Source organism: Ovis aries, chromosome 18 (assembly GCF_016772045.2).
Source record: "Ovis aries strain OAR_USU_Benz2616 breed Rambouillet chromosome 18, ARS-UI_Ramb_v3.0, whole genome shotgun sequence".
NCBI classification, from domain to species: domain Eukaryota; kingdom Metazoa; phylum Chordata; class Mammalia; order Artiodactyla; family Bovidae; genus Ovis; species Ovis aries.
This window is the reverse complement of record NC_056071.1, coordinates 47,918,540-47,939,918: the sequence shown is the minus strand read 5'-3', so window position 1 is coordinate 47,939,918 and position 21,379 is coordinate 47,918,540. Positions and strand designations below refer to the sequence as shown.

The following is a 21,379-nucleotide window of genomic DNA, read 5'->3' as shown; positions in this document are numbered from 1 at the left end:
CTCACAGCTACAAGGAACTGAATCCTGCCAACAACCTGAATCAGCTTAGAAATGTATCCAACCCTAGTCAGTCCTCCAAAGGAGCATGGAGTCTGGCTGACACCCTGATTGTACCCTTATGAGACTTAAAATTACAGAACCCACCTGAGCTGGGCCTGGTCTTCTGAACTACAGAAACTGTGAAATAACAAGTGAATTTTGTGTTAAGCCACTGTTTGTTTTAACGGAAGCAAAAGAAAATTATAATTTGGCTTTTCTTGGTCATTTTCATTTCCATATAAAATTTTAAATCACCTTATCAATTTCCATTTTAAAAACCTGCTGAAAACTTGAATGGAATGGTATTCAATTTGTAAATAAAACAGAGGATACTTTTTCCTATTAATACAACTTTGGTTTATTCAGCTTAGAAGACTTACACCTTGTGTTAGAGTTAGCCTAGTTGTTTAATTTTCTATAGATGCTATGGATTTGAATATTTCAGTTTTATGTGATAATTATTTTGAGAGTATAAAAAGTATTAAAAAAAAAAAGAGAGAGATCTCCTTAAGAAAATTAGAGATACCAAGGGAAGTTTTCATGCAAAGAGGGGCAAAAAGAGGACAGAACTGGTATCGACCTAACAGAAGCAGAAGATATTAAGAAGAGGTGGCAAGAAGACACAGAAGAACTATACAGAAAAAGATCTTACTGACCCAGATAACCATGAATGTGTGGTTACTCACCTAGAGCCAGACATCCTGGAATGGGAAGTCAAGTGGGCCTTAGAAAGCCTCGCTACGAACAAAGTTAGTGGAGGTGATGAAACTCCAGTTGAGCTATTTCAAATCCTAAAAGACGATGCTGTGAAAGTGCTGCACTCAATATGCCAGCAAATTTGGAAAACTCAGCAGTGGCCACAGGACTAGAAAAGGTCAGTGTTCATTCCAATCCCAAAGAAAGGCAATGCCAAAGAATGCTCAAGCTACCGCACAACTGCACTCATCTCACACACTTTCAAAATAGTGCTCCAAATTCTCCAAGCCAGGCTTCAACAGTATGTGAACTGTGAACTTCCAGATGTTCAAGCTAGATTTAGAAAAGGCAGAGGAACCAGAAATCAAATTGCCAACATTCGTTGGATCCTGAAAAAAGCAAGAGATTTCCAGAATAACATCTACTTCTGCTTTATTGACTACGCCGAAACTTTTGACTGTGTGGATCACCACAAACTGTGGAAAATTCTGAAAGAGATGGGAATACCAGACCACCTGACCTGCCTCCTGAGAAACCTGTATGCAGGTCAGGAAGCAACAGTTAGAACTGAACATGGAACAACAGACTGGTTCCAAATAGGAAAAGGAGTATGGCAAGGCTGTATATTGTCACCCTACTTATTAAACTTACTTATATGCAGAGTACACCATGAAAAATGCTGGGCTGGATGAAGCATAAGCTGGAATCAAGATTGTGGGAGAAATATCTCAGATACACAGAAGACACCACCTTTATGGCAGAAAGTGAATAGGAACTAAAGAACCTCTGATCAAACTGAAAGAGCACGGTGAAAATGTTGGCTTAAAACTCAATACTCAAAAAACATAGATCATAGCATCCAGTCACATTACTTCATCGCAAATAGATGAGGAAAGAATGGAAACAGTGACAGACTTTCTTTTCTTGGACTCCAAAATCACTGCAGATGGTGACTGCAGCCATGAAATTAAAAGACGCTTTTTCCTTGGAAGAAAAGCTATGACCAACCTAGACAGCATATTAAAAAGCAGAGATATTACTTTGCTGACGAAGGTCCATCCAGTCAAAGCTATGGTTTTTCCAGTAGTCATGTATGCATGTGAGAGTTCAACCATAAATAAAGCTGAGTGTGAAAGAATTGATGCTTTTGAATTGTGGTGTTGGAGAAGACTCTTGACAGTCCCTTGGTCTGCAAGGAGATCCAAGCAGTCCATCCTAAAGGAAATCAGTCCTGAATATTCATTGGAAGGACTGATGCTGAGGCTGAAGGTCCAATACTTTGGCCACTTGATGTAGAGAACTTGTTCATTGGAAAAGCCCCTGATGCTGGGAAAGAACGCATATGTAGAAGGGGACTACAGGATATGAGATGGTTGCATGGAATTACCAATTCAATGGACATGTGTTTGAGCAAACTCCAGGAATTAGTGATGGACAAGGAAGCCTCCCGTGCTGCAATCCATGGAGCAACAAAGATTGGACACGACTGAGCAACTGAACTGAACTGAATATATGTCATTACTGGTATAAATTTTCTTCTGAAACACAAAGGAAATAATACAGGTAAAATGAAAATAAAGGAAGGTTCAAGGAATGTAGAGTTTTCTGTTTTTACTTTAGTACTGCAGATGTCAAGGGAAAGATCAAAGATCCCTCCAGAAATGTTGATTGAAATCATAGCATAATAAGATTGGAATGTTTGATTAAGAAATTGCATTTAAATCTATTGTGATCTTGTCAGCCCTAGAAAATAAATCATCAGCTACTTTAATAAGGTTATTTTTAGCAGTATGCAAACTACATTGGGACATAGGGGCAACTAATTAAAATTTCTCATGCAGAATGTACTGCAGGTTTGTATTATAACAAGACTCTCATGGGCATAAAAACATGAAAGCAATCATAGGTAAGAAAGTTAACTTAAAATTTAAACTGTGAAGCCATGAATTAAATTTAAAAACAAAGTAAAGGGCAGAATCAACAATGTCTCTAAAGTTTTAGCCTGTGTAAATATGATAGAATGGGGTAGCTCTGTCATCAGTGGAAAGAAGGACTTCAAAGAACAACTGTCTTAAATGAGGGTAGGAATGGTGGAAATAAGAAGATAAAAAGATTAAGGATTAAAAAGGCTCCTATACCCCCTCTATTTGGTTTAAGATCGATTTCTTAAATGGTAAGAAAGGAGCAGGGGCAACTCTTGCTTGCAATTGCTCTGAAATGAATCAGACACCAAAGATAAGAAATTGGGTATCATAAGATTGGCAAAATAAAATACAACTTACAAAAGCAGGTTTCCACAAAGCCAGACAGAGGGTTGAAGTGAAAATTTAGACTGGATATGTTTCTTAAGGAATCAAGAAAGCTAAAGATGAGCAGTGAGAACTTGTTTAAGAACACTATGGCAAACAATGGGCTTCCCCCAAGTCTTTCTAAAAACGAATATCTCAATTTGAAGGAAGTCAAGTCTCTACTTCCATTACCATTTTGGAATTATGAATGTTCCTCTAGTTAAAGCTAGAACATTTTCAAGGGTATGGGTAGTTCTGAAGCTACTTTAGATATATACTGTGTGTTAAGTCACTTCAGTTGTGTCTGACTCTTTGTGACCCTATGGACCATAGCCTGCTAGACTCCTCTGTCCATGGGATTCTCCAAGCACGAATACTGAAGTGGGTTGCCATGCCTTCCTCCAGGGGATCTTCCTGACACAGGGATCAAATCCGTGTCTCTTTAAGTGTCTTGAATTGGCAGGTGGGTTCTTTGCACTCAGTTCAGTTCAGTTCAGTAGCATCCAGCTCTTTGCAACCCCATGAGTCACAGCACACCCAGCCTCCCAGAGTTCACTCAAATGCATGTCCATCAGGTCGGTGATGCCATCCAGCCATCTCGTCCTCTGTCGTCCCCTTCTCCTCCTGGCCCCAATCCCTCCCAGCATCAGAGTCTTTTCCTATGAGTCAACTTTTTGCATGAGGTGTTCAAAGTATTGGAGTTTCAGCTTTAGCATCAGCACTTCCAATGAACATCCAGGATTGATCTCCTTTAGAATGGACTGGTTAGATCGCCTTGTAGTCCAAGGGACTCTCAAGATATCTTCTCCAACACCACAGTCCAAAAGCATCAACTCTTTGGTGCTCAGCCTTCTTCACAGTCCAACTCTCACATCCATACATGACCACTGGAAAAACCATAGCCTTGACTAGATAGACCTTTGTTGGCAAAGTAATATCTCTGCTTTTTAATACGCTGTCTAGGTTGGTCATATCTTTCCTTCCAAGAGTAAGCATCTTTTAATTTCATGGCTGCAATCACCATCTGCAGTGATTTTGCAGCCCCCCCCCAAAATAAAATCTGGCACTGTTTCCACTGTTTCCCCATATATTTGCCATGAAGTGATGGGACCAGATGCCATGATCTTCGTTTTCTGAATGTTGAGCTTTAAGCCAATTTTTTTCCTCTCCTCTTTCACTTTCATCAAGAGGCTTTTTAGTTCCTCTTCACTTTCTGTCATAAGGGTAGTGTCATCTGCATATCTGAGGTTATTGATATTTCTCCTGGCAATCTTGATTCCATCTTGTGTTTCTTCCAGTCCAGCATTTCTCATGATGTACTCTGCATATAAGTTAAATAAGCAGGGTGACAATATACAGCCTTGACGTACTCCTTTTCCTATTTGGAACCAGTCTGTTGTTCCATGTTCAGTTTTAACTGTTGCTTCCTGACCTGCATATGGGTTTCTCACGAAGCAGGTCAGGTGGCTATGTAATGCCAGCAAATGTGGAAAACTCAGCAGTGGCCACAGGACTGGAAAAGGTCAGCGTTCATTCCAATCCCAAAGAAAGGAAATGCCAAAAAATGCTCAAACTACTGCATAATTGCTCTCATCTCACACGCTAGTAAAGTAATGCTCAAAATTCTCGAAGCCAGGCTTCAGCAATACGTGGACCGTGAACTTCCTGATGTTCAAGCTGGTTTTAGAAAAGCCAGAGGAACAAGAGATCAAATTGCCAACATTGGCTGGATCATCAGAAAAGCAAGAGATTTCCAGAAAAGCATCTATTTCTGCTTTGTTGACTATGCCAAAGCCTTTGACTGTGTGGATCATAATAAAATGCAGTGTACTGCAATCCACGGCGTCACAAAGACTCAGACACAACTAAGTGATTGAACAACAACAATATGTGTGTGTGTGTATGAAATCATCTTAGGTATCCAGAAATATATATGCAACATAGAATAAGCATAGCCTCAACTATTTTACTTATAGTCACCTGTACATAGTCATTGATTCTATTTATCACTCATTTATTATCTATAATGCTCAGGCATGTGCTATGTTCCTATTTTATAACTATATACAATATAGAAATGTTTTCTTATTTCTTGACTCATGTTTTTGTAGGGGAGACAGATATTAAGTAATATAAGTGAAATATATATTCAGATTGTGATAATTACTAAGAAAAAAAGTGGAAATGTATCATGATACAATAACCTGACTAGGTTGATAGGTTAAGAGTGGTCTCTTAAATAAATTGATTAGGAATGACAGACTTCTCTCGCCTGGATACCTAAAGGAAGTGAGAGAATAAATCATTTTCTAGCTAAGGAAGTGGGTTTAAGACTTTGTGAATAAGGCCTAGAAAAAGACTTTGCATATGGGACAACAGTAAGAAAACCACTGTTTCTGGATCTTAAAGCAACAGGGGATAGGAGGTGAGTGGTGGATTTTGAAATTTAGAAGTAGGCAGAAAGAATTTTGTGAAATATTCAAAATCTGGATTTTACTTCAAAACTTCTAGCAAAGGCTCAAACTAATCAGAGATTAAAAATCTACAACTTAGTTCATGCATAAGAGAACAAAAAATCAATTCCATCTTCTTAAAACTAGAATCACATTTTCTTATATGCAAGAACATTTTACTTTGGGGGATAAAATTTCAAGTATCAAAACTGAACAGAAGAATATTAAAAAAAAATTTTCAATTTGGATTACATGGAAATTAATCCCCCACCCCATTTCAAAATAGCCTGGACCACTTTCCACATTATATTTTTGAACACAAATATCACTAGAAATATATACATATCTAAGGAATATAAATATCCTCTGGCTGCAAAAAATAAATATTTTCATTGCCAAAAACATTATTTATGAATAATGTGTTAGACACTGATTTTTCTTTACTTTGAAAGAGAAAAAAATTTATTAAATGAGTATTTCCAAAAAGCTCTAAATTGTACCCTACATTTATGAGAGCTGTTGGATGATGTTTAACTCTGTAGAGGAGTATTTCAAGTCATTACCTCTTTAACAATGCCTTCATTGTTCATGGTTCTCTAAGAACAGCAGGTATTAGTTAACAAATGGATGTATTCAGTAACTTTGTTGCCATTTGTGCCTTTCTTCATGAGCTGATTTTGTAAAGGTTATGATAAATGGTCATCTGTTTCTATTCCTCATTAGGTTATTTCTGAATTCACTGTTTCCTGGTCTCAAGGATGATTGCAGGAAATATGACCATAAAATGGTAGCTTCTCATTATACCTGGAAGCAGTAGGAGTATAGTATTTATAATCTCATTATCTCAATGGATAGCTGTAGCTGTGCGTATGCTCTCATTATCTCTACTGGGGACTGTAATGATATATATAGTCTCATTTTCTGTGCTGTGGAATTGGACAGTTATACTTAAAATTGAGTTTTCTGCACTGTAAGTAATATGAGGTGGGCGGATAACCATTTGAAAGCTCATCCAGCTTCCTATTATCTTATTAGAGTGTTCATTTTCCATTTACATTTGATATTTGCTCCTGAAAGTTTTACATGTAAAAATTCTGGCAAAAGTAGACAAGAAAATGAATCAAATAAAAGTACCAAAAAATACTAGCTAAAGAATGCAAGACAAACCAATCATGGATACCACCCTTTCCTCTCTCTACTTCTGTCCTACGTCGACCCACAAGACTGTCAATTAGGCAAAATACAAAGGAGAAATAACTCAGTAACAAGTTCACGTGACAAACAAACGATGTTTTAGTTTTGAACTTTCCTGTTCTCATTGCAATCCCTTAGCCATCAACTTTCCCACATAAGGCATTATGGAAAATACAATTTGCTTAAAATAATCCAAAATAAAACAGTTTGGTTTTAAGTATTTTCATAAACATGAAGCTATACAATCTCATAACATTTTAAAAAGCTCAGAAGGAGGGACAAAGAAAACCCACAGTTCACATAGCTTATAAATTTTATCTCCAAATAAAACTATTCCAAAATAAAACCAAAAATAGGCAAAATTTTAGACTTAAAAGGCTAAATGGTGATACATGTTTCCAAGTAGTCTCCTATTATGTTATAAGCAAATGACATCAATGTAGACAGTTTCAGTATTTCTGGTTGGGTCTAACTCAATAGGTTTGAGAATAATTATATAACTTCTCTTTTCCAAATTTATATTCAATTCTGGAAACCTTACCTGCTCATATTAACAGGATATCAAATCTCTCCTTATTTAATTTCTACATTAAGATTATATGAGACATCAAAGATGAGAAATTTTTCTTTTTTTTTTTTCCTATTCTAGTCTATGTAAGATTAGACACATAGAATTTGTACCTGATATTACTTTAGATTTCAAATATTTTAATGGTTATAGATTGTAACTTTTCTCCTTAAAAATATCATTACGTTCCCCACCCAAAAAATTAACTAATCTACCCTTACCAAATATATTTCAATAAGACTTTTTTCACTATTTTCAATCCTTTCCATACATACGTTGTATTTCTAACATTTTATATTTTCCTTGCTTTGATTCAACAAATAATTCACTATTTAACTAAACTCTTCAGAGGAACACCTTCAGAGAGCCTAATAAAACTTTTGTTTCCTATCTCATCAAGTATATTCTTGTATGTATTATCCCTTCTTTCTATATTATCCATGTTTATTTTTCTTTATCTAATGACTTATATGGGAATATTTAGATTATTAAATTGTGATTATTATTATTTGTATATATTTAAAGCTATAGCTTTGTTTTAAACATTGCTATGTTACTTCACATATTACTAAATATGTTATTTTTAAATTTATTCTTTAGCATTAAGCATATTACTAAACTTTATATTTTAGCTCTGTTTCCCTCTTTACTATTTTAGATATTATGTATTCTATTTCTTTGTCTTTATGGATAGCAATAAATTTTGAACCTACATATTTGACATAAAAATTTCAAGTTAATACAAAAAGATCTTAGAAAACTTTAACTATAATTATCACCTCATGTCTTCTTTGATGATTTTCCCATTACTTTAATTGACCTTGTTTACACACTACAAAAGTCAAACTGTACAGGTAATATTGTACAGGAGGCAGTAAACAAAACCACCCCAAAGAAAAAGAAATGTCAGAAGGCAAAATGGTTGCCTGAGGAAGCTTTAAAATAGCTGAGAAAAGAAGAGAAGCAAAAAAGCAAGGGAGAAAGGGAAAGGTATACCCAACTGAAGGCAGACTTCCAGAGAAAAGCAAGGAGACAAGAAGGCCTTCTTCAATGAACAATGCAAAGAAATAGAGGAAAGTAACAGAAGGGGAATAACTAGAGAGCTCGTCAAGAAAAATGGAGACATTAAAGGAATATTTCATCCAAAGACGAGCACAATAAAGGACAGAAATAGTAAAGCCCTACTAGAAGAAGAAATCAAGAAAAAGATGGCAAGAATACACAGATGAACTGTACAAAATATTTTAATGACCCAGATAACATTGAAGGTGTGGTCACTCACCCAGAGCCAGACATTCTGGAGTGTGAAGTCAAGTGGGCCTCAGAAAGCACTGCTGCCAATAAATCTACTGGAGATGATGGAATTCCAGCAGAGCTATTTAAAATTCTAATAGATGATGCTATTAAAGTGCTGCACTCAATATGTCAGCAAATTTGGAAAACCCAGCAGTGACCACAGGACAGGAAAAAGTCAATCTGCATCCCAATTCCCAAGAAGGGCTGTACTAAAGAATGTTCAAACTACCGGAAAAGCATGCTCATCTTCCATGTTATTAAGGTTATGCTCCAAATCCTTCAAGCTAGGCTTCAGCACTAGCTTGAAGAACTGTCAACTTCCAGATGTATACAAGCTGGACTTAGAAAAAGCAGAGAAACCAGAGATTAAATTGCCAACATTTGCTGGACCATAGAAAAAGCAAGGGAATTCCAGAAAAATGTCTACCTCTGTTCCACTGACTATGCTAAAGCCTTTGACAGTGTGGATCATAACAAACTGAAAAACTCTCAAAGAGATGGGAATACCAGAGCATCTTACCTGTCTCCTGAGAAACCTGTATTTGGGTTAAGAAGCAAAAGCTAGAATCTTATATGGAACAACAGACTGGTTCAAAATTGAGAAAGAAGTATGACAAGGCTGTTTATTGTCACCCTGTTTATCTAACTTATACACAGAACACATCATAAATTGCCATGCTGGATGATTTATAAGCTAGAATCAAGAGTGTCTGGAGAAATATTAACAACCTCAGATACGCAGATGATTCTACCTTAATGGCAGAAAGGAAAGAGGAACTAGAGAGTCTCTTGATGAGGATGAAAGAGGATAGTGAAAAAGTCAGCTTAAAACACAGTGTTTAAAAAAAAAAAAAAATAAGATCATGGCATTCAGTCCCATCATTTGCTGGCAAAATGCAAGGGGAGACAGATTTCCTCTTCTTGGATTCTAAAATCACTGTGGATGGTGACTGCAGCCATAAAATTAGTGGCTGCTTCTTGGCAGGAAAGTTATGACAAACCTAGACAGTGAATTAAAAAGCAAAGATATCACTTTTCTGACAAAGGTCAGTATTGTCAAGGTCATGGTCTTTCCAGTAGTCATGCACAGGATGTGAGAGTTGGACAATAAAGGCGGCACAAGGCTGAAGAATTGATGCTTTTGAATTGTGGTGCTGGAGAAGACTCTTGAGAGGAGATCAAACCAGTCAATACTAAAGGAAATTGACCCTGAATACTCATTGGAAAGACTGATGCTGAAGCTCCAAAACTTTTGCCATCTAATATGGAAAAGACCCTGATTCTGAGAAAGATTAGGCAGAAGGGAAGAAGGTGACAGAGGATGAGATGGCTGGATAGCACCACCGATTCAATGGACATGAACTCGGGCAAACTCCCAGAGATGGTGGGGGACAGGGAAGCCTGGTATGCTCCAGTCTGTGGGGTCACAAAGAGTCAAACACAACTTAGCAGTTGAACACCACCACCACCACATACTTCAAAATGAGTCACTATTTTCATTTCTTATATAGATTTAACTTTACTAATGAGAGGGTAACAGGCAGGAAGGCCAGGGGTCTCCAGAGGAAATAGGCTACAAGTGTCAGACTTTTTTTTTAATCTCTCTTAAGAGGCAGGAGGAAACAAACTAGTGATATATTTTTTCCCTTTCTCTATACAAATTTAAAAAGAGATTTCTCTTGAAATACCGTGCTGCCATAATGACACCTGGTTCCACCTGAACTTAACTTTTCTCAAATTTTGAGCTAACCAATGCATTTTTCTTATGGAAATGTTTGTCTTAAGCTATGTTAATGCTCTATGCATTTACCCCAGACTCAGTCTTCAAGTGGCTTCCACCTAAAGGCTCAGAACTGACTTGATAAACCAGTATGTTATAATCAGACATTGTTCTCCTAATCTACATAAAGGAAACTATTTGTAAGGTAATCCGCGTTTCTACAAGATTCAAGTCAATTGTTTTATGGCCCGAGGATGACTCACCTGGTGACAAGATTATCCCAAAATACATCTTGTCTGGTGCCATTCTCTGAGTTTTAAGACATTCCTTTCTTTCATTAACAGACTGCTAGTAACTACATAGCATCCAGCTAAAGACTAGCAGGTGGGTACTCTTTCTGCCCCCTTCTGATGTCTACGTCAAAAGCTTTCTCTATCCCTTTTATGCTTTAAAAAAAGTCTATTACACAAAAGCTCTGAGCTGTCAAGCCTCTTCTATGGCCCCGTATTGAATTCTTCTCCTCTGGAGGCCAAGCATCCTGGCGTCTTTCAAGGTTCAGCAACAACCTTTTACTAATTTATTCGTTCATTTCCTACTTGCATCTCATTTCTTTCTTTGGAATAACTTCCTTTCTTCAGAATTATTGTTTTCAGGGATGACAGACTCACTCAGTCTTTACTTAGTGGAAATATGTTTACTTCACCCTCAATCCTGAATGCTAATTTAACTGGGTACAGAGTTTTCAGTTGACAGCTATTTTATTTTATCAGTTTTAGCATTTTAAGTTATGTTTATTTTTCTTTTTTTGGATTCTTCTTGCTGTTGATCTATCTCTTATCAGGTTAAATTGTAATAATAGGTCTTTTCTCAATGTCTTTCATAAGACTTTTTCATTTTTGTGTTCTGCAGTTTCATGACAATATTAAAGGGTGGTTTTATGTTTAGATTGTTCTGCTAAGGATTCCTGGTATTTGTTGACTGTGAAAACGCTTTTTATTAACTCCAGGAAATTTTCACCTTGTATACCAGCATACATTTACTTTCACTAATTCTAATACCTTCCCGAATATGATGTTTGGAACTTGTCAACCTATTTTCCGTGTCTCTTAACATTTCACTTACTTTCCACTTCAATATTTCTCCAAACTGCTTTCTAATTCGTAAGTCAGACCAGCTCCAGTTAACTTATTCTGTTTTCAGCTGTATCAATCTGTTCTTTAATTGATCCACTAAATTTTTCTTAACAATAATGTTGATTTTCAATCATTTCTAGAGATTCCAGTTGGTCCTTTTGCAGATATGATTTTTCACATATACTATGGGCTCGATAAAGGACAGAAATGGTCTGGACATAACAGAAGCAGAAGATATTAAGAAGAGGTGGCAAGAATACACAGAAGATAATCATGATGGTGTGATCACTAATCTAGAGCCAGACATCCTGAAATGTGAAGTCAAGTGGGCCTTAGAAAGCATCGCTATGAACAAAGCTAGTGGAGGTGATGGAATTCCAGTTGAGCTGTTTCACATCCTGAAAGATGATGCTGTGAAAGTGCTGCACTCAATATGCCAGCACATTTGGAAAACTCAGCAGTGGCCACAGGACTGGAAAAGGTCAGTTTTCATTCCAATCCAAAAGAAAGGCAAAGCCAAAGAATGCTGAAAGTACCACACAATTGCACTCATCTCACATGCTAGTAAAATAATGCTCAAAATTCTCTAAGCCAGGCTTCAGCAAGATGTGAACCATGAACTTCCAGTTGTTCAAGCTGGTTTTAGAAAAGGCAGAGGAACCAGAGATCAAATTGCCAACATCTGCTGGATCATCAAAAAAGCAAGAGAGTTCCAGAAAACCATCTAATTCTGCTTTATTGACTATGCCAAAGCCTTTGACTGTGTGGATCACAATAAACTGTGGAAAATTCTGAGAGAGATGGGAATACCAGATTACCTGACCTGCCTCTTGAGAAATCTGTATGCAGGTCAGAAAGCAGCAGTTAGAACTGAACATGGAACAACAGACTGGTTTCAAATAGGAAAAGGAGTACATCAAGGCTGTATATTGTCACCCTACTTATTTAACTTCTATGCAGAGTACATCATGAGAAACGCTGGGCTGGATGAAACACAAGCTGGAATCAAGATTGCCGGGAGAAATATCAATAACCTTAGATATGCAGATGACACCACCCTTATGGCAGAACGTGAATAGGAACTAAAAAGCCTCTTGATGAAAGTGAAAATGGTGAGCAAAAATGTTGGCCCAAAGCTCAACATTCAGAAAATGAAGATCATGGCATCTGGTCCCATCACTTCATGGAAAATAGATGGGGAAACAGTGGAAACAGTGTCAGACTTTATTTTGGGGCTCCAAAATCACTGCAGATGGTGACTGCAGCCATGAAATTAAAAGACACTTACTCCTTGGAAGAAAAGTTATAACCAACCTAGATAGTGTATTCAAAAGCAGAGACATTACTTTTCCAATAAAGGTCCGTCTAGTCAAGGCTATTGTTTTTCCTGTGGTCATGTATGGATGTGAGAGTTGGACTGTGAAGAAGGCTCAGTGCTGAAGAATTGATGCTTTTGAACTGTGGTGTTGGAGAAGACTCTTGAGAGTCCCTTGGACTGCAAGGAGATCCAACCAGTCCATTCTGAAGGAGATCAGCCCTGGGATTTCTTTGGAAGGAATGACGCTAAAGCTGAAACTCCAGTACTTCGGCCACCTCATGCGAAGAGTTGACTTCATTGGAAAAGACTGTGATGCTGGGAGGGATTGGGGGCAGGAGGAGAAGGGGACGACCGAGGATGAGATGGCTGGATGGCATCACTGACTCGATGGGCGTGAGTCTGAGTGAACTCCGGGAGTTGGTGATGGACAGGGAGGCCTGGCGTGCTGCGATTCAGGGGGTTGCAAAGAGTCGGACACGACTGAGCGACTGAGCTGAACTGAACTGAACATCCTTGACGTTTAATGTATAAATCGTTTGGGTAAAGATACTTTCTATTTTTTTTTTAAATTGGAGGATAATTGCTCTACAATGCTGTGTTGGTTTTTGCCATACAACAATGTGAATCAGCCATAGGTATATGTATGTCCCCTCCCTCTGGAACCTCCCTCTTGCCCCCACCCCATCCCAGCCCTCCAGGCTGTAACAGAGTACCTGGCTGTGCTCCCTGTGCTATACAACAAATTCCCACTACTTACCTGTTTTCTTATGGTAATGTACATGTTTCAATGTTACTCTCTCAAGTCTTCCCACCTTCTCCTTCCCCAACAAGTCTGTGTCCACAAGTCTGTCCTCCATATCTGTATTTCTATTCCTGCCCTGCAAATAGGCTCATCATTACAATTTTTCTAGATCCATATATATATACACACACACAATATTTGTGGGTTTTTTTCTCTTTCTAATTTCATTCTATATAATCAGCTCTAGGTTGGGTGAAGACATTTTTCAAAGAATAATATTTCTCAACAAGGAGGAAAGAAGTAATAATAAGAGTTAATAATGTGACAATAATGACAATCTTATCATAAAAATTAGTTTCTCAGTTTCCATCCTTGCTTCTCCACAGCCTTTGTTCAAGAGATTAACCAAAATGATATTGTAAAATTATGTATTAGATCACAACAATACTCAAGTTGTGACTATCCCATCTCCTCCATCACATTTAATAAAATTCAAGTCTTTCCTATGATTTACAAAGCTCTACATGATCTGGTTTCTCAGATGTGCTATGCACACTGCCTTCCTTGAAAATTTGCTTATGTTTGGCCTTCTCCTAGAACATTCTCCAAGGTATTCTCAGTATATTCAAGTCTTTGCTAAAATGTCATCTCATCCAAGATGTGAAGTTAAATCAATCCCCCCAGTTTAAGTAGCACTCACTTGTTACTCTCTATCACCTTATAATGCTATACTTATTTTTGCAACATTCATCACCATTTATGTATTGAGTTTCTACTATATGTTAGGCTGAAGGAGGAAACAGACTGAACAGGCTCCATCTTGAAAGCAGGACTCCATCTTGTGCCAGACTGTGGACTTTGAACTATATGCCCAATATCTATGGAAACAACACACCAACTGGAAAACCAGGCCCCCTGGATGGAAGCGCCCCAGTGCTCGTACCTAGACTCTCTGTTGCCTAAAGGAGTATCCTAATTATCTGTGTAACTGAATAGAATCATAAATTCTATTATGCTTATTGGGTTATGAGCACAGGCCTATTGATAATTGTCCACTGTTTACTATCTAGGCTTAAGGCATATGAATCAGGGGTTAACTTTGATTGTATCTTTCTTTTTCTTTGTTCAGACTAGTTTCAGGGAATTTGGGGAGGTGGGTTTGGGCACATACACTTAGAGTATATAAGGTTTTCAGAAAAACTGGTCAGGGTCCTTTTGTGTAGTCCACTCGGCATCCTCCAGATCTGTGTAGTATGTGCTCTTCACCCTCATGTGGTAGATCCAGGGAGTGACACCTGCAACTTTAACTGCAGTAGGGCTGGTTAGAACAACAGTATATGGACCCTTCCAATGTGGGGCGAAGGAGTCATGTTTCCAGTCCTTGATCACACCTGATCCTGGGGCACAAATTCATGAATCTGTTCCCCAAGGGGGAATGGTACACTTTCTTGTACAAACTTAGTTACCTGATTTATTACCTTACTCAGTTGTTCCATCCGCTGTGAAATCTCATCTCCCCTTACCTGAGGAAAATTTGTTGACACCTGTTTTATTATGGGAGGGGCCTCCCATACACAATTTTGTAGGGAGAAGAGCCAAGGGACTGTGGGGTCATCCTGAGTCTGAGCAGAGCCGTCGGAAACAAGTCCACCCAGGAACAGTCAGTCTCTAAGACCCACGTGAAGAGTGTCTTTAAGTGTCCAGTTGGTTCCTTCCACCATCCCAGAACTCTGGGGCCTATATGCTGTATGTAATTTCCACTTGATGTTTAAAGTTTTGCTTAATTGTTATACTAAATCAGCTATGAAAGCAGGGCCATTGTCTGATCCAATGCTGATAGGAAATCCCAATCTGGGAACTAGCTCCCTAAGCAGGCACCAGGCTACTTTTGATACTCTTTCAGTCTGGGTAGGAAAAGCTTCTACCCAATCCAAGAACATACATACTATGACCAGCAGGTAATGGTAGTGTCGGTGAGGTTTCATTTCAGTGAAGTCCACTTTCAGGTGTTCAAAGGGCAGTGTGCCTTTTAGCTGAATCCCTGGAGGTGTCTGTCTGTGCTGAGAGGCAGCATTGACCTGTGAGCAGGCAGTGCAGTTCTGAGATTTTGTCTGGGAGAGGTGGATACAATCTAGGAGGTCCAGCTGAGGTGGAATTCTGGGGGCATTGACCAGAGGTCTCCATTGCTGGGATTGGAGCCTGCTGAAACAGCGGCGCTATGAACTCCAGGAGAGCTGGTAGAAGAGCAGTGGCTGCTGCAGGAACTTCACCTGGCCCTGGATTGGACATTAAGGCAGCCTCTGGTCCTGGTGGAGTACTGGGAGGCGGGCACTTCATTATCCAGTATGGCAGAGGGGTCAGGTCATCCCTGTCCAAATCCTGTAGAATTTCCTTTTTTATCATCAGTCAATTTTTGTGCCATTAATATTTTTCCCTTTCCCTTCTGGATATAGAACCTTGTCCAAGTAGGAGGGTCTTGAGCTAACTCTAGCCATGAGTCAATATATGGATATTGATCCAGGTGTCCTGGCTCTCCTGTGACTACTATATAGACTGCTTCCACTATTTTTAAGTTCATGGTGTTCTCTGGTGGCCATCCTACGCCCATAGGGGGCCATTCGACCTCACAGAGTACGTGGAGGTGGATAGGCTTCATCTCCACCCCATAGTCTCCTCCAAATCCCTTCTTTAAATTTTTAATCATGCACTCCAATACAGTTGCCTTAGAGACACTTGTTCCCATCTTGCTTACCTTCTCGGACCTTCTTCTATTTTTCCTTTCTGTTCTGTCTACGAAGTTCTCAGTACCCTGTGTACTTCTGATATTTCCACTCAATGACACTTAAATTGCCATTCTGCCTCCTTCCTAGTCGGGGTGAGAAGAGGGACGATAGAGGATGAGACGGTTGGATGGCATCACTGACTCAATGGATGTGAGTCTGAGTGAACTCTGGGAGTTGGTGATGGACAGGGAGGCCTGGCTTGCTTACCTTCCTCTCCCCTTACCTGCCAGATCCCAGAGGGAGAAGGGGGATCGGCGTGTCTTCACCTGCCAATCAGTAAAGCCAAACCAGAACATCACGTGATCCAAGACTGTTTCTCCTTTAACTTTAAAGTCCATTCTGCCTTGGCGGACTTTATCAGGTGTGGATGAAAATACAGATGGGTTAAATATCCCACATCCCAGGCTGTCTCCAGAAATGCCAATTCGTACTCATTTATGTATCTCCCTCATTCTAGCCTGACAATTCAGGGCATCAAGAGTGTCAGGAATATCATAGCAGATGAGACACCTCCTTGGAGAGGGCAGAATACGAGCACACAAAAACCAACTTTCTTCTCCTAAAAATCCCCTGGCAATTGCTTGGTAATAATTTTCCCCAAGACGGTGTGGACACCACCTCCTAAATGACCTTCATATTTTCCTTCCTAAGCCCTAAAATGCTTGGCAACCTGTGTACCAAGCAATCGTTCAGTTCAGTTCAGTTGTTCAGTCATGTCATACTCTTTGTGATCCCATGAATTGCAGCACACCAGGCCTCCCTGTCCATCACCAACTCCCAGAGTTCACTCAGACTCACGTCCATCGAGTTAGTGATGCCATCCAACCATCTCATCCTCTGTTGTCCCCTTCTCCTCCTGCCCCCAATCCCTCCCAGCATCACAGTCTTTTCCAATGAGTCAACTATTCGCAGGAAGTGGCCAAAGAACTGGAGTTTCAGCTTTAGCATCATTCTTTCCAAAGAAATCCCAGGGCTGATCTCCTTCACAATGGACTGGTTGGATCTCCTTGCAGTCCAAGGGACTCTCAAGAGTCTTCTCCAACACCACAGTTCAAAAGCATCAATTCTTCGGTGCTCAGATTTCTTCACAGTCCAAGTCTCACATCCATACATGACCTCAGGAAAAACCATAGCCTTGACTAGACGGACCTTAGTCGGCAAAGTAATGTCTCTGCTTTTGAATACACTATCTAGGTTGGTCATAACTTTTCTTCCAAGGAGTAAGCGTCTTTTAATTTCATGGCTGCAGTCACCATCTGCAGTGATTTTGGAGCCCCAAAAATTAAGTCTGACACTGTTTCCCCATCTATTTCCCATGAAGTGATGGGACCAGATGCCATGATCTTCGTTTTCTGAATGTTGAGTTTTAAACCAACTTTGTCACTCTCCACTTTCACTTTCATCAAGAGGCTTCTTAGTTCCTCTTCAATTTCTGCCATAAGGGTGGTGTCACCTGTGTACCTGAGGTCATTGATATTTCTCCCAGCAATCTTGATTCCAGCTTGTGTTTCTTCCAGTCCAGCGTTTCTCATGATGTACTCTGCACAGAAGTTAAATAAGCAGGGTGACGATATACAGCCTTGATGTATTCCTTTTCCTATTTGAAACCAGTCTGTTGTTCCATGTCCAGTTCTAAGTGTTGCTTCCTGACCTGCATACAGATTTCTCAAGAGGCAGGTCAAGTGGTCTGGTATTCCCATCTCTCTCAGAATTTTCCACAGTTTATTGGGATCCACACAGTCAAAGGCTTTGGCATAGTCAATAAAGCAGAAATAGATGTTTTTCTGGAACTCCCTTGCTTTTTCGATGATCCAGCAGATGTTGGCAATTTGATCTCTGGCTCCACTGCCTTTTCTAAAACCAGCTTGAACATCTGGAAGTTCACGGTTCACATCTTGCTGAAGCCTGGCTTGGAGAATTTTGAGCATTACTCTACTAGCATGTGAGATGAGTGCAATTGTGCAGTAGTTTACATTCTTTGGCATTTCCTTTCTTTGGGATTGGAATGAAAACTGACCTTTTCCGGTCCTGTGGCCACTGCTGAGTTTTCCAAATGTGCTGGCATATTGAGTGCAGCACTTTCACAGCATCATCTTTCAGGATTTGAAATAGCTCAACTGGAATTCCATCACCTTCACTAGCTTTGTTTGTAGTGATGCTTTCTAAGGCCCACTTGACTTCACATTCCAGGATGTCTGGCTCTAGATGAGTGATCACACCATCATGATTATCTGGGTTGTGAAGATCTTTTTTATACAGATCTCCTGTGTATTCTTGCCATCTCTTCTTAATATCTTCTGCTTCTGTTAGGTCCAGACCATTTCTGTCCTTTATCGGGCCCATCTTTGCATGAAATGTTCCCTTCGTATCTCTAACGTTCCTGAAGAGATCTCTAGTCTTTCCATTTTGTTCTTTTCCTCTATTTCTTTGCATTGATCACTAAAGAAGGCTTTCTTATCTCTTCTTGCTGTTCTTTGGAACTCTGCATTCAGATGCTTATATCTTTCCTTTTCTCCTTTCTTTTCCACCTTTTTTCTTTTCACAGCTATTTGTAAGGCCTCCCCAGCCAGCCATTTGCTTTTTTCCATTTCTTTTCCATGAGGATCGTCTTGATCCCTGTCTCCTGTACAATGTCACGAGCCTCATTCCATAGTTCATCAGGCACTCTATCAGATCTAGGCCCTTAAATCTATTTCTCACTTCCACTGTATAATCATAAGGGATTTGATTTAGGTCATACCTGAATGGTCCAGCAGTTTTCCCTACTTTCTTCAATTTGAGTCTGAATTTGGTAATAAGGAGTTCATGATCTGAGCCACAGTCAGCTCCTGGTCTTGTTTTTGTTGACTGTATAGAGCTTCTCCATCTTTGGCTGTAAAGAATATAATCAATCTGATTTCCGTGTTGACCATCTGGTGATGTCCATGTGTAGTCTTCTCTTGTGTTGTTGGAAGAGGGTGTTTGCTATGACCAGTGCATTTTCTTGGCAAAACTCTATTAGTCTTTGCCCTGCTTCATTCCGGATTCCAAGGCCAAATTTGCCTGTTACTCCAGGTGTTTCATGACTTCCTACTTTTGCATTCCAGTCCTCTGTAATGAAAAGGATATCTTTTTTAGGTGTTAGTTCTAAAAGGTCTTGTAGGTTTTCATAGAACCATTCAATTTCAGCTTCTTCAGTGTCACTGGTTGGGGCATAGACTTGGATTACTGTGATTTTGAATGGTTTGCCTTGGAAACAGAGATCATTCTGTCGTTTTTGAGATTGCACCCAAGTACTGCATTTTGGACTCTTTTGTTGACCATGATGGCTACTCCATTTCTTCTGAGGGATTCCTGCCTGCAGTAGTAGATATAATAGTCATCTGAGTTAAATTCACCCATTCCAGTCCATTTTAGTTCGCTGATTCCTGCAATGTCGACGTTCACTCTTGCCATGTCTTGTTTGACCACTTCCAATTTTCCAAGCAATCATTGCCACCTGACTATTCCAGGCTCCTGTGGGTCAGCATCCCTTCTAACCCCTCCCAGGGGGGTGATCAGGCCCCTTCTTCCACCCTACCAGGTGGGTTCCTCCTCACCTGAGTGCTCAGTTCCCATGCTGCCATCCACTACCTGCTAATGTGAAAGGTCTGGACATTGAAAAGCAGAATCCTTCCAGAAGGGCAAGGCACCTTCCCTCTCTAGATTTGAGCCGCAAAGCCTCGGAGTAGTCCCAAATGGGACTTGTCTCCTCAAAGTGAGGAGTTTCCCGGCCAACGCACCAAATGTTGTAGCCATGCGTCCTGGGAAACAAACTCACTCAGAAAGACAGTGCAGATAGTGGAGTGCAGTTTATTACACGGGCAGCCCAAGGAAGAGTCTCCTCTTAGCCAAGGACCCTGACCAGTTTTTCTGAAAACCTTATACACCCTAAGTGTACATGACCAAACAGAAAAAGAGATGAAGCTCTACGATCAACTGCTGCTACAAGGACTTGCTGGTATCATACAAAGAGGGATCTGTGCTATAATTAAAGTTGAACATTGCGTATATGTTCCTAATTTATCTGGCTATATATCAGCCACCCTAGATGACATGAAAGGTCAAGTAAAAGTTATGTCTGATGATAATCTTCCTTTTTGGACTTCAGTCCTATCTTGGGTGAAGGGTGATTGGTGGAAAACTATATTTATCGTGGTTACAGTTGCCTTGATAGTTCTGCTTTGTGGACCCTTTATTTTACAATATATTATGAACTTTGTAAATCAAAGGTTGATGCTGTTCTCCCAAATTGGAGGTTGGAGAGTCAGGGCAATATATCCCTATGAATGATGCTCACACTATGAGTTAAGAGCATCAAGAGCAGGGAATGAAGGAAGAAAGAGACAGAACAGGCTCCATCTTGAAAGCAGGACTCCATCTTGGGCCGGACGGTGGACTTTGAGCTATATGCCCAGTATCTATGGAAATGACATACCAACTGGAAAACCAGGCCCCCTGGATGGAAGCGCCCCAGGGCTTGTACCAAGACTCTCTGTTGCCTAAAAGAATACCCTAATTATCTGTGTAACTGAATAGAATCATAAATTCTATTATGCTTGTTGGGGAATGACCACAGACCTATTGATAATTGTCTACTGTTAACTACCTAGGCTTAAGGCATATGAATCAGGGGGTAACTTTGATTGTATCTTTCTTTTCCTTTGTTCAGACTAGTTTCAGGGAATTTGGGGAAGTGGATTTGGGCACATACACTTAGGGTATGTAAGTTTTTCAGAAAAACTGGTCAGGGTCCTTGGCTAAGAGGAGACTCTGCCGTGGGCCTGCCAGTGTAATAAACTTCACTCCACTATCTGCATTGTCCTTCTGAGTGAGTTTGTTTCCCAGATTCCATGGCTAAGATAAGGCGATGCTCTAATGGCTAAGCAAAGCAAACAAAAATCCCTTCTCTCATAAAGCTTACATTTTAATTTCATATCAGATGACATATGTTTATTTTTTATTGCCTATCTTCTGCCATAACCATCCCCCCTGGAAACTTGATGTTTTTATCTCCCATTTTTACATACTAAGCCTTCAGAAATGCATCAATTATAGTTCAGGTAAACTACTCTGGCACTGGTTTTCATGGAAGTTTTAGTTAGTAGGTTTCCACTTTCATAAGCCATAA

The 21,379-nt window shown here is 39.6% G+C and overlaps 1 pseudogene; it reads left to right on the top strand.

The window, feature by feature from the left end:
* The window catches only part of LOC114109049 (tigger transposable element-derived protein 1-like), a 93,499-nt pseudogene that overhangs the window by 62,624 nt on the left and 9,496 nt on the right, over window positions 1-21,379 (top strand).